At 41.2% G+C, this 13,572-nt stretch overlaps 2 protein-coding genes across 5 annotated transcripts in view; both read right to left on the reverse strand.

Moving 5' to 3' along the window:
* The window catches only part of dlgap4a (discs, large (Drosophila) homolog-associated protein 4a), a 108,022-nt gene extending 104,800 nt beyond the window's left edge, over positions 1-3,222 (reverse strand). For all 4 annotated transcript variants that reach the window (XM_072449163.1, XM_072449164.1, XM_072449161.1 and 1 more), the window contains exon 1: positions 2,976-3,222. The gene's annotated coding sequence lies outside the window, so the exon portion shown is untranslated. The remainder of the gene's footprint in view (positions 1-2,975) is intronic.
* Positions 1-13,572, reverse strand: part of LOC140362888 (6-phosphofructo-2-kinase/fructose-2,6-bisphosphatase 2-like) — a 144,159-nt gene that overhangs the window by 124,936 nt on the left and 5,651 nt on the right. The window lies entirely within an intron of this gene.

Below are 13,572 nucleotides of genomic sequence, written 5' to 3' on the forward strand. Positions count from 1 at the left end.
TGTTACATTAAAAATAGTCAGCATTCATATTCTAGGATCTAAACCCAGTTATAAGGATTCTATTCATATTTATTGTAAAAAGGGAAATATAATTGATACTAAGATTCTAATTGGTAATAAAACCAGTAACGAAACAACTAAATCAGGTATATATACTGGAGAAGAAAAATCACATAAAAGGTCTCATTTTAAACTAAATCCTCTGCAGAAGTAGCACTCACATTGAAACAACCTTCTCTTATACAGTGTAGCATGACGACTGACATGGAAATCTGCTGAAGCCACCACTCTGTAATTACCTTGTTGTGTATGACGAATGACCCCATGCACACAATTTACAGAGGGAAGTGTTTGCGTTGGATATGTGGCAGGGGCTTATAGGAAAATAAAAGGGATGAGAAAATAAATAAAGATGGAACAAGAAAGAAGTGAAATGCCAATTAGAGCGATACCTTGTGACATCCCTGCTCTCTCTCTTCTCATGTGAACGCTGCAGTCATACTTCGTAGAGCTTTGTAATGTGGAAGCGGTGCAACTCGAGGTTATGCACAAAGACTTTTCTTCTGTTTTAAATAAGTGGAAATCTCCAAACACCACCAAGCTCATTATCAGGCCTGTACAGACAGTGGTTAGCCCTTTGCATGGTTCAAAAAGCTCTTTCTTGTGTGTGTTTTTAAAACTGGGATAAGCCTGAAAGTCCATACAGTCTGTAAGAAAATGTAATAATGAGTAAACAGAGAGAGACAACCATTAACACTCCCGGCAAATCAATATGCAAATACATTAAAGGGACTGTAGCCTGTTCTTTTGATGTAGTAATGTATCAAGTAAGCAGCTCTTATTGTCAAAATAGAACTGCTGTGCGCTGTCTGCCTCTAATTAAAACACTTTTTTTATCACATCGTTTACTGTAGTGAGGGTTGCTATAGTTGCTTTAACTGTTATAAACTAATTTAGGTGAATAATTATAATGCTGGGAATGTGTTTAGAAACTGTTAACTCTAAAAATACGTTTAGAGGATAAGGTTGTGGGTAACCATGGTGTCTGGTTTGGTCTTTTGGTTTATTCTGGCACATTTTAATACCATGTTAATGTGGCCATCTTATAAGTTGGTGGTTCTATCTCAGCTTCGACTGTTGTTGTGTGCTTGAGCAAGACACTTAACCCATATTGTACGAATATGGTGTGTGTATGAGTGAGTGATGGTCAGATGAGCAGACGTGTCGGTTGTGGGTAAATAGAGAGGGTTGCAGAGTGACAGCCATTATCACGCATGGCAAATCATTATGCAAATAAATGTATTATGTTCAAATGATTGTGGCTTATTCTTGCCTGGATTGGTCTTGGTTAAGTGGAGCAGCTGTGACTCTAGTACTTGGGGTCCTTACCCACCTTGTATATTATTGAATGTAGTGTGTTTAGCGTGAGGTTTTAGATTTTTCTCATCATCTAATCAAATGGTGGGCAGAGCCTGCATTACTCTGTGGGTGATTCACCGTTTTTGAAAGAAACATCCAGAATAGAAACACACAAATGTGGAACCTTATCATTATTTGTTTAGGTTTGGCTTCACAAACCTAAAATTTTAAACGGTAAAGATCGAGAGAGTGAAGAAGTAATGCAATCTTGAAGGGAACTATTTACATCAAAGGTCATTTTAATGTGAGATGATAAGGACGCAGACTCCAACAACTCTTATTGGTTTGTCATTGGTTTGTTTCTGAGCGAGGGATTTGACCAATCACAGGGAAGCGTGAACTAGTGATGAACAATACCAATTATTTTAGCTTCAATCTAATAGCAAATGCTGATAAACTGAAATACAAGCAATGAATTTGAAAAAAAATACGTCCAAACCCATACAAAATCCTACTTAAAAGACAGAGGTAAGTCTTACAACGACTACTTTAACACTCTAAGAACCTCTCTGGAATAATCCGGAGTGTCAATTCACCCCTAGCGTCATTATACATTTCACAGCACAGGTTAGCTGATCGGAGCCAACAGTCGGTCTGACTAAGCCCGTTTTCTTACACCCACCACCCTGGCACGGCTCCAGTGGGTTTCCTTCCAAACTCCTCACTCCTTCGGTGACTCTGAAACAGCTCCGGTGACATTGACACTTTTATAACCCTACGTTCACACAGGACACCCCCAAGCCTGCACAAGCACCGGCTGTAACTGTGAGTAATGCCCACTACGCGCTCCTATATAAAACATACTCGGATTAATATTACATAATCGCTGTTTCTGCAATGAGCCCACACTTAACGGCCACACTTGTCAATCACTGCCTGTTACACTGACATTCTTAACAGATTTGTGCTGCCATTCAACCACACGGCAATTTTTTGGGGACTAAAATAAGCGTTTAATTGATACCTTTGTTTCAACACAGTGCCTCAAATAAAAAAACATGGAGACAAGATCTATTAATGAAAATCGCAGAGGTATAAAAGACTGTGGCTGCATCTACCTCTTACACATTCATGACAGTGGTGGTTTCAAAGGGATTGGATGGTGTCATATGCACAGTATGATGAAACACCTGAATCGTTGCGTGCGTAATGGTTATGATTGATTCAAAAAATCTGGTCAGCAATAGCCAACCAACACCAGTTTGTCCTCTGAAGACACGTTTTTCTTTCAGATTGTCCAAGGAGAATAATTTTGAGGTGAGAAATAACGATTTGTCATAGCTTAAGCTGTTATCAAAGTTAAGTTGTGGGTAGAAAGAGTTCCTAGCAACCGTTTATCTCTTGGATTTATGACGAAAAGACAAGATTGACAGGACATCTCTGCGTAAAATGACAATTCCTTCACGCGCTTTCTCTCAGGTGAGGGTGCTATAGACATTGGCAGACATTATGGCACACTGCAGGCTCATGTACGTTTTAAAACCGTGCGTCTTTTTTGAGGGAAAGCCGCAACGCCCGCTGTAAAAAGCCAGTAAACGTGCCATTAACAATCTTACCTTTTCGGTGTGCGTGGAACCAAGCACAGACGGGGTCGCTCATACAATGTACAGTAGAGTTTTCTGTTTTTTTTATCCAGCTCTTTCCATGTCGGCCGCGTTATCACTGTAACCAGCTGTTGGCAAGGTAAACAAGACGCTCCGGGAACGACTGACTGACGCGCGGTAATTTCCCCGTTATCCTTTTAGATGTATGGCGTCATTCCGCTGCGGTCACGTCCAATCTTCCATCCACTGTCCCGCCGGCGCTGAGGTCCGATCGTTGTTGGCGACGGGGGAAAGAGGCTGATGCCGGGTTTGCAGCTGCCGCACCGCCGAGACGCGAGATGAGGAGAGAGAAGAGGATGGAGATGAGAGATGGAGAGAGAGACAGAGACACACAGAGAGAGAGAGAGAGAGAGAGAGAGAGAGAGAGAGGAGGTGGATTGAGGTGTTGTGTGTGTGTGGGGGGGGGGGGGTGTGTGTGGGGGGGGGGGGGGGTGTGGAGGTGGGGGCATCCAAGGGCCCACGACGAACAGTCAGATCCGCGTCGGAGGAGTATGAACTCACGAGAGGAGTCCAGAAAGACGCTCACGAGCAAACGGTGGTTGGTGAATCACGATGCGCACGCAGGGCAGACGCAGCGGCGGCGGCGGCGCGGAGCGTGTGCGGTGTCGGAGTGCGCACCGTGAATTAAAAACAGACAGGAGCATTGGCAGGGTCGCGGAGTCGTGGACGGAAAACAAATGGAGACGATCGTGTTGCAGCAGCAGCAGCAGCAGCAGCAGCTCAATCGGATTCTTAATTAGGCTTGTAAAAGTTGCGCTCCGCCATCTGAGCCCCTCTCGCGGGCGCGCGGGTTTGATTGGGCTCAGATTGCGTTCCGCGCGGAATCGCTCGCGTCCTGTCAGATTATGAATGAACCAGAGCAGATGGCAGCCCGTGAGGAGGCGTTTGAAACTACTATTTAGAGGTGGAAGGTGAAAAAGACGTCCTGTGCGTGACGTGGCGGTGACGTCTTGTGAAAATCTGGACGTGTAGCACATATAGACCTACGTGTGACACAGAGGGTGAGATGCTCGTGTGATTCGAACTGATTTTATAAGTAAGAGACTAAAAATAACGTTATGTAAATAGAGAAGAGTGGGATTTCTGTTGGATGAGGAAGGGTGCATTTTCTTAGACTTTTCTTTTCTTGTTTTATTCAACATTTTCGTGACAAATCAATCCATAATCATATCACATTTGATGCAAGGAATAAAGCAACAACACTAAACAAAGTTAACCACAATTACAAGACTAAACAACAATTATAACAATGAAATTACAAATAAAATAAACAATAACAGGAACCTTATTTTAAATGTCTTTTTTCCCTATTTTATTCATCTTTAATGTTTTGTTGCCACTTATTTATGTTCATCTGGTTATTTTATTACAACGTGTGTGAGCAGTGGTGTCCAAGTTATTGTTCCTGCGGATCAATAAAGTTTGTCCAAAAATCCAGAACCAAACAGAGCAAATATACAAAGAAACAATAAACTACGTTGAAATCCTCCAATCTATTTATTTCTGACCATGCAGCATTTACTTTTATTTGAATCCAGCATACAAAATCTAGCTGAATAAAGTTGGTGACAAATAAATGTAAGATGAAGCGCAGAGGAGCAGAGAGGTTCCGAGCAGCAGTAAAATGCAGTGGTCATACATCTCCAGCTCCAGAGAAAGGAGAAATATGGAACTGGAGGTGGCACCTTCCTGTCTGAGATTGGACAGTCGCTTTTACAGTTTGCTTGCAGTTTGTGGTGATTGAACACAGGCTATAATAACAAGTGTGACATAAAACTGGTCTAAAGGAAAAGTACATTTGTGCATTATGTGGATATTATCACCATGGATTTATTATCATAATTATGGCCAACCCAGTGCAATAGTACGCCATAAAAAAGTCGTAATAGTGTCCATAAAATAATTGATTTATTTTGCTTTTTAAGATGAGTCCAGGCTCAGAGGGGATCGTATTGTAAATATTGTTAGTGACAGAGGAACCCAGGCTCCCATAAACTGCAGACACTGGGAGAACATTTAAACATAAAGGCCAATCCCCCAGTAATCAAACAAGGGACTTTCTAGCTTTTTATTGACACATTGGTTTGATATTTCGAATCATACAAAATAATAATTCTAATAATAATTCATAATAAAAAAAACAATCACTTAATTTGCATATAATTTTTTCTAAGCATTATTTTGTTCAGTCGTCATATTTTTCATAGTTTTACTTCACTGCTTATACATTAGGCTTGTTTATGGTTGCTAACAGAACTGGATATGTATGTCACATCTTTCACACATGTCTTAAAAGTCTTGAATATAAATATATTGTAACCTGTCATACACTTTAACCAATCAAGTTTTTGTCAGGTGAGATTTTGTACCACTTCCAGCTCTTTCTCATGCATCAAAAAACACTCTTACAACATGAAGCAGCTGTTTTTATTCCCCAGAGCACTGAGAAGAAGACCACACTTGGCTTAATGTCTGAATATTATGCATGCAGGTAGAATGAGATGTAGTCTGCTTTCTGTGCAATGCCGCTCAACAGTAAACGCTGTAAATAGCTCTATGTTGGAGACGAGGATGGATTTGTTTTCCTTCTGTCTTCATCAATTGAGGAAAAACGCACTCTAATCTGGTGAGGTGCATTTCCTCAGTGATAGGACTCTGAAACATGAATGAGCTACTTCTAAAGGTCTGACCATGCTGTTCTGCTCAATGCTAAACATGTTGCCATTGGGTTAGACCTTTTTGTGGACAGATCTCTGAGGGCTCAACACCTCAAGTCCACTGAGACAGTAGATTTGGAGATCAGAATAAACACTACTTGCTCGGTTCAAAATACAAAGGGGCTTGACTGTAATAAAACTGGGTAAGTTTATCTGTGAATAATCATTCAAACACACACTTTGCATTGCCAAAGTCCTTTACAGTGGAAACAAAAGTCTTTACTGAAAACATAAACTCCTTAATATGAAAGACCATGCAGGACCCTTTACACTATAGAACGTCTGATAAAACTCCTGGAACTCCTCTAGGTTTCTACGCTTTTTTCCCCAAAGAGGTTTTTTTGTAGTTTTTCCTGGCCGAGAAGGAGAGTCTAAGGACAGAGGACCCTGGGACATCGTCCCTCGCCACCACAGACATTGTCTGACTTCATCGCCACCACAGACATTGTTGATTCATTTCTCCCTGTGGCCCTCAGAGGCAACTGTTGTTGTGATTTTGGGCCTTACAAAAATAAATCGATTTGATTTGATAAAAGTGAACTCTCAAACCACTTGATATGCTGAAAATAAAAAACTAAGCTGTTACCCACTTATTTCCAGTCAAATCAATCATTCTGGGATGAATCAAGGTCAGATAAGATAAGATAAGATAAGATAATCCTTTATTGTCCACACATGGGGAAATTGATACAACGTAGCAGATACAGAGGAAAAGGACGGATCACAGAATATAGGAAGTTTAAAAAACACTCTCAATAGAAGAACTCTTATAAACAAAAACTCCTATAGACAAAACCTCCCATTTCCCTAAAAGGGATGGAGGGTAAAAATGAGCATGTCCGCCGGGATAACGTGACGATCTCTGGGTAAGACGATGGTTCTCCGCAGTTTGTACTCAAAAAAACGACTCTAAAATAATATTTAAAATTCTTAAAACTTGTATATGAATTCAGCTTTGGACGTTTTTGCTTTTTTAGTCCCTAAAACTATTTTTTTGGGAATTTACCTTCTGCTTTTAAAAACAAAAGATCAAAACCCAACAAATGCTGTCAATCAACCGATCCCTCCTGAAACCAGCTTTACTCATTCATATATTTAGCAAAGAAAATCTAGGCAGAATTTAGAATCTGATTTCCTCTGTGCAGAGCTTGTCTCCTCCAATAATTAGAGTAAAACCGACATCAGAGACCAAAACTACTAAGTCTCAGCTTCACAAATGTTCCAGCCAATTGTTTGTACAGCATCACTTTTAATTAGGGCTCATTTTTTCAGGCGTTTGAGGAACAATAAGCCCTTTAAAGCAATAGCTACATATTAGATATACAATAATACAACAAAATAATGGCACGCATCAGAGGAGTTTGTGATTGTAGGTTCCTAGAGTTAAGTAGATCCACATTCATTTAGTGCTCTGCCTTTTAAAGTGTCACCATGCTCGGGTCGTGCGTTACAACATCCACTTGTGACCTCAGCGTCCTTGTACCAGCTGCTGCTCCGACAGACGCCACTGAGAAAAACATCAGTGACTCTGCAAAAGTTCTACCTCATTTTTATTAAGTGAACATTCATATTTTCAGGGTAAGCTTTGTCATTTTTCTGGTGGAGAGTCATTTGTTGTTTGTTGAATGTCACTCTCTATCTAGAAGTTACAGGTCAGATCTGTGGAGACCTCGAGCAGCTTTAAATGAATGTATATATTTGAAATAGATCATCTTAAGATTACTCTCAATTATTAACAACAACATAAAATAATTAAATGGCAAAGAGGGGCATATATTTAGGCTTAACATTGCATTTGCATATTTATTGTGATTCTATTGGAAGAATTGCAGTTGTAAATGTCCCTTAATCGCTGAAATGTCCAGACAAACATTTGGTGCAATGGAATGAAACGTGTACAATTTTATATATCAATGTAATATCTTTTTTTTAAATAAAGGCCAGTGTGAAATGGGGGATGAGAGAGAAGGGAGGACATGCAGCACATTGTCGGGATTCAAACTCACAACATGGCCGGCTGCACTTGGAACCTGGCATGTGTGAGCTGTGCCTTAACCACTCAGCCACCGGGCAGCACGATGATGACACCTATTTTCATTCAAAGTCAACTTTGCAGGTTATTTAGCGGATAAAGCCAGATGTCCTTCCTTTAGGAAGTGACATAGAATTGTTATAAACGGTCTTCCTGGTAAAAATAATGGATTGTTGAAGTGCTTGACCTATTACTTCCTCAACGTGCATCATTTACATACAAATGTTCTTACATTCTCAACGTATTACACTGCTCTTATTGTAAAATAATAAAGCTAAAATACATGTCACAAAAATACTGATGTAAAACATTTTCTTGCTCACAAAGGGAATAAAAGGTCGAGCCTCTGCCACCAGCGACTGCACGTATGACTAATGTGGTCTAAGCCCTCTGACAAGAGAAGACAATATGTCTCTCTCTCTCTTTCTCTCTCTCTCTTTCTCTCTCTCTCGCTCTCTCTCTCTCTCTCTTTCTACCCCTCTTTGGCCCCTAACACTAACCCTTCCTCTATTGTCTCCTTTCTCTTTCTCCTACACCCTCTTTTCCCTTTTTTTTCCATCCTTCCCCTTCTTTCTCGCTCTACCTCTCTCTCATCCCTCTCTCTCATACCTCTCTCTCTCCTTCCTCTCTTCTATCCCTCTTCTATCTCTCTTTATCTCTCTTCTGTCTGTCTCTGTTTCTCTGTCTGTCTGTCTGTCTGTCTCTCTCTCTCTTTCTCTCTCTTATCTCTCTCTGTCCCTCTCTTCTCTTCTCTTTCTTTCTTCTCTCTCTCTCTCTCTCTCTCTCTCTCTCTCTCTCTCTCTCTCTCTCTCTCTCTCTCCTCTCTCTCTCTCTCTCTCCCCCCTCTCTCTCTCTCTTTACACAGAATAGCCTGGGAGCTTCAGCGTTGAGGCCCATTGGATGAGAGTGTGACTAATTTCTCTGAATGTGATCCAACAATGGAGACGTATCAGGCCAGACAGGCAGCCACATTAACATTATAGCTGGAGATTAACTCATCAGCCACAATGTAGGCTATGCATTGTATGTTTGGTATTATGTGTGGTATTATTATCAATGCATACTCCATATTAAAATCCATTCACAAATAACAGTAAAATATTTCAATCTGTGAAGCGGCACTAGAGACAGGTCTGGTACATATATCTGTGTCCTTTGTTTTTTCTGTGTGAAAAGCCCCTCAAGGGACAAGTGCTGCCTCTGGCTATAACCACTAAACAGTCACTCAACTGTAAGGAGAGGGCATAACTCTACAACTATTAGAGTTGAATACCTGATTCTTGGACAAAAAACCGAGTGGATTTTTTAAAACTATTTATTTATTTATCCAAGTGCATCTGTTGTGTCCTTGGGCAAGATATTTCACCAACTCCTCATGTAGCCATCCACTATGTGCCTGTTTTTGTGTGTGACTGCCCCATGATTAAAAGCACATTGAGTACCAAGGTTGTCAAAAAAGATCAGTAATTGTGTCCGTGTTCTTCTTCCAGCTCTGCACATGAAGCTATTATCAGCCCCAACCTGCTGTATCATTTCCATTGGCTCGCGCAGTGATTTGCTAACCACCCTTCGTCCCGAGAACATGGCCAGTGGCATTCAGGATCCGCTACTTCCTGTGGAGGCCTGGCATTAAACTTTCCCCCCTCCTCCTGCTCGTGCCCCTAAGACATCACGCCAATTATCTGCCTCTGTGGGAGCAACCTATTTGCAGAATATGGGCCTAAAACAGAGTTAGCGCTTCACCCTCTTTGGTCCCTGAGTGGACAGTTAGTGTACACGTGGCAGCGCTGGTGGCGGGGGCCCTGGGGTGCTGTCTGAAATGGCAGAGGAAGTGCAGTGACGTTGGTTCACAGGCTCCTGGTTCAGTTCACACCCCTGTGGAGAGGATTCAGTCCCACAGCGCCTCTCTGCATCTCCATTTTAGGGAGAGAAGAGAACATCACACTGCTCAGGCAAATACAGGCACTAAAGCTGCATGTGTGTCAGCCCACAGACATCACACTCACTGATCCACCAGCGAACACTGAAGGCGAGGAGGGCCAAGTGTCTTGCTCGTGAACACATAAACGGTACACACAGGAGCTAAAGGGTTGAACATGGGTTTTGGGCAAATTATTCCGTGCTGGTTTTAAGGATTTTGTAAGGATCTTTCCCAATAAAAAATATATTCTATTTTGATTTGAATTGCTATATGGAGACAGTTGCCATAGCTTGAAACCCATGAATACAACATTTAGATTGGTGGTGCTATTAAAGGTACACTATGTCAATAGATTATTTTAGTAATCGACTTGTCAGCAACATGTTTCTTTTTGCCTAAACTATCATTTTTATTGTGCAGTGAAACTTTATCATCAACAAAGGCTTTTAGATAGAGAATATTTACAAATTAAGTCTATTATTGACAGGTTTTGTGGCTTGTTTGTTTTTTGACAATTTGACAATGCCACTTATTTGTTATAAAAAGCCATGTGTTTTAGAGTTATATACCAATGAACAATTATCAATCACAATTACTGAATGTTTATTCTTTACAGTCAACAAGTCACGATTAGTCAATCAATCTTTGCAGCCGTAATGGAAATGTGCTTTGCCTAAAATGTTCCACAGTATGGAAATAAGTTATCTATCTCCATGGAAGATAGTAGAAAAAGCTTCAGTTGTAGTCATCGGGACTCAGTTTGAAAAAGTAGACGTTTCAACTCTCATCCAAGAGTCATTGTCAATAACAGAATTTAGGTCGAGAACTCCGATATTAATACTGTTCTGTGGTAAGACCCGCCCATTGGGAGGAGCCTTCCTGAAGTAGAAAGAGTTGTTGGTTTCAACAGAAACTCCCCCTTGTATCTATCGAGCTAGCCTATTCAGAATCTTAATGGGCTGTTAAAACCTCTTTGTCTTAGTGAGACCCTGGCTCAAACACCCTGAGTACCTGATTAGCATTTGAATTCCCTGGTCCTTTACCTTTCCAGGGGTTCAGTAACCCATTATAGATAACAGGAAGATTAAACCTAAGCCCTCCATTTCTGTTTAAAGAAGGTCTTTCTTTTTTAACAAAAATAGCTTCCTTGACTCCTCTTTCAAACCATCTTTTCTCCCTGCTTAAAACCTTCACCTCACCGTCTTCAAACGAGTGATTAGAGGCTTCAAGGTGGAGATGCACGGCGCTCTGAGGTCCTGAACTAGTATTTCTTCTGTGCTGATAAAGCCTCTTGTGTAGAGGCTGTTTCGTCTCACCTATGTAACGTTCTTTACAACTTTCTTCACTGCATTGGATCGAATAAACTACATTGCTCTGTTTTTGAGTCGGCAATTTGTCCTTTGGGTGAACCAGTTTTTGTCTTAAAGTGTTTCCTGGTTTAAAATAAACAGGGACTTCGTGTTGTCTAAAAATTCTCTGCAGTTTTTCCGACAGGCCAGACACATAAGGGATAGAAACACTCTTCCTTCTCTGTTCAGTTTCCCTTTTGTCCTGCTTCTTGGTTCTCTTCACTCTGTTGAGAGGAGGAGGAGAAGAGAACCAAGAATGAATGAGGGATTACACCGACCTATCTCCATGGAGACAAGCAGGTGATGCCACCAGGCAAGTTACAAGTCCAATCTGTGGCGCCCGCCTCACAGTGCATTTATTTGAAGAGCACAAGTCATACACAAGGCAATCCAAAGTGTTTCACACAACAGGGGGAAAATGCATAAAAATAACAAAGACATGACAGAAATCACAAAACAGTTGAGGACATAAAAGAGAAGAGTGCAAAGAAAATCCTTTCAGTCACATGCACAGCTAAACAAAACTGTTTTTAGCTTAGATTTGAACATTGTTGGAGTAGAAGCCTGTCTCACATCTTCAGAAAGACTGTTCCAGATTTTAGCTGCATAAAACTGAAACACAGATTCCCCATGTTTATTCCTGACTCTGGCACCAGCAGGAGACCGGTCCCTGAGGTCCTTAGAGTCCGAGATGGTTCACATGACACTAACATGTCTGAGATGTACTTTGGTGCTAGGCCATGGAGAGACTTGTACACAAGCCGAGCTGCTTTAAAGTCTATTCTCTGAGCCACAGGACCCAGTGCAGAGACCTGAGAACAGGAATAATGTGATCATACTTCCTGGTTCTAGTCAGGACCCGAGCAGCAGCGTTCTGGATGTACTGCAGCTGTTTTACAGCTCGTTTGGAGAGGCCAGTGAGCAGGCCGTTACAGTAGTCTAATCTACTGGAGACAAACGCAGGTTTAGACACCAAATCTGGTTTAGACACTAAACTTTTGGAATGTTTTTAGATGGTAAAAAGCTGCTGATGTTATTGATTTGACGTGGCCGTTACAGTTCAAGTCTGAGTCCATTATTACTCCCAGATTTGGTTTGTAGGTTTTAGAGTGAGACTCTGGAGGTGACTGTTAACACTTTCTCTTTGTTTCTTTGGCCAAAAACGATGATTTCAGTCTTGTCTGAATTCAGCTGGAGAAAGTTGTTTTGCATCCACACACTGATCTGTTGGATGCAGTGACAGAGTGAATCCACTGGTCCATAGTCACCTGCCGACAGTGAAACATAGATCTGAGTGCCGTCTGCATAATTGTGAGAGGACACATTTTTGCTGTGTATCAACTGACCTAACGGCAGCATGTAGAGGTTGAACATAGATAAGTTGAATGCCATACCAGAACATTCCAGCGGCCCCGCACCAGAAAAGTTCCACAGTGCACCTTTAAGCCCCAGCAGGTTTGTTTACTCTTAGTATTCTGAATGTAGGTACAAATTGCTGTTGACTGTTATTATTCTCCTGATGTTCGGTCTTTCTGGCTCAATTACATTTAATGTTTTTTACTGCTTTGATAGACTCTTACACGACTATTGGGAATATGAGATCAAAAGGGGGAAGCAATGGATAATGGTCTGCAATTGCAAATATTTAAATTAATAAATTAACCACATTAAAGATGTATATGCCATATGCAGACAATTTGCAGTGATAATCCCATGTAAGAAAAGCCCTAAACAAAAGTAATAAAAAATAAAAAATGCAACTCTACTAAATTTGGTGTTTGTTTTTTGAGTGAAACATACATTTGTTACAACTATTTTACTGAGAATAGCCATTTCCAAATTTACCAAACCAATAATAAAGAATTCCCTACAGAAATAGAGTCTTAGCCTGTTTCATCAAGCTGTAAATCAGATAATTAATTTTTAATCATTTTAATAAGCAAAGAAAATCTACTGCCATGAAAAATGAATTGGATTTAGACTAATTTATTTATCACATCAAGCAATAGTGCATGGTTTTAACGCACAGTATAGAATGTAGAAACCCTTATTACTGTAAAGAAACAGTGTTTTAGAGGCAGCACAGGGGAATTAATGATGATGGTGCTTGAGTGAATACTATCAGAATACTCAGCAGACGCCACTCTGCTGCCCCCTCACCAGTGAACATCCAGGGACGGGACATTGAGAGAGTGGACTCATACAAGTACCTGGATGTTCATCTGAACCACAAACTGGACTGGACTCATAACACAGACACATTGTACAGGAAGAGCCAGAGTTGGCTCTACCTCCTGAGGAAGTCTTTTGGAGTGACAGAGCCACTCCTGAAGACATTCTACGACTCTGTGGTGGCATCAGCCCTCCTGTACAGTGTGGCCTGCTGGAGCAGCAGCATCACAGAGAGGGAGAGGAGGAAGCTGGACAAAGTCATCAAGAAGTCCAGCTCCGTCCTGGGCTGTGCTCTTGACTCGGTGCAGGAGGTGGGGGACAGAAGGGTCTTGGCCAAATTCACATCCATGCTGGACCA

The sequence above is a fragment of the Eucyclogobius newberryi genome, unplaced genomic scaffold, assembly GCF_026437365.1.
Source record: "Eucyclogobius newberryi isolate DKJ021-1_F unplaced genomic scaffold, fEucNew1.0.hap1 SCAF_17, whole genome shotgun sequence".
Lineage (NCBI taxonomy): Eukaryota > Metazoa > Chordata > Actinopteri > Gobiiformes > Gobiidae > Eucyclogobius > Eucyclogobius newberryi.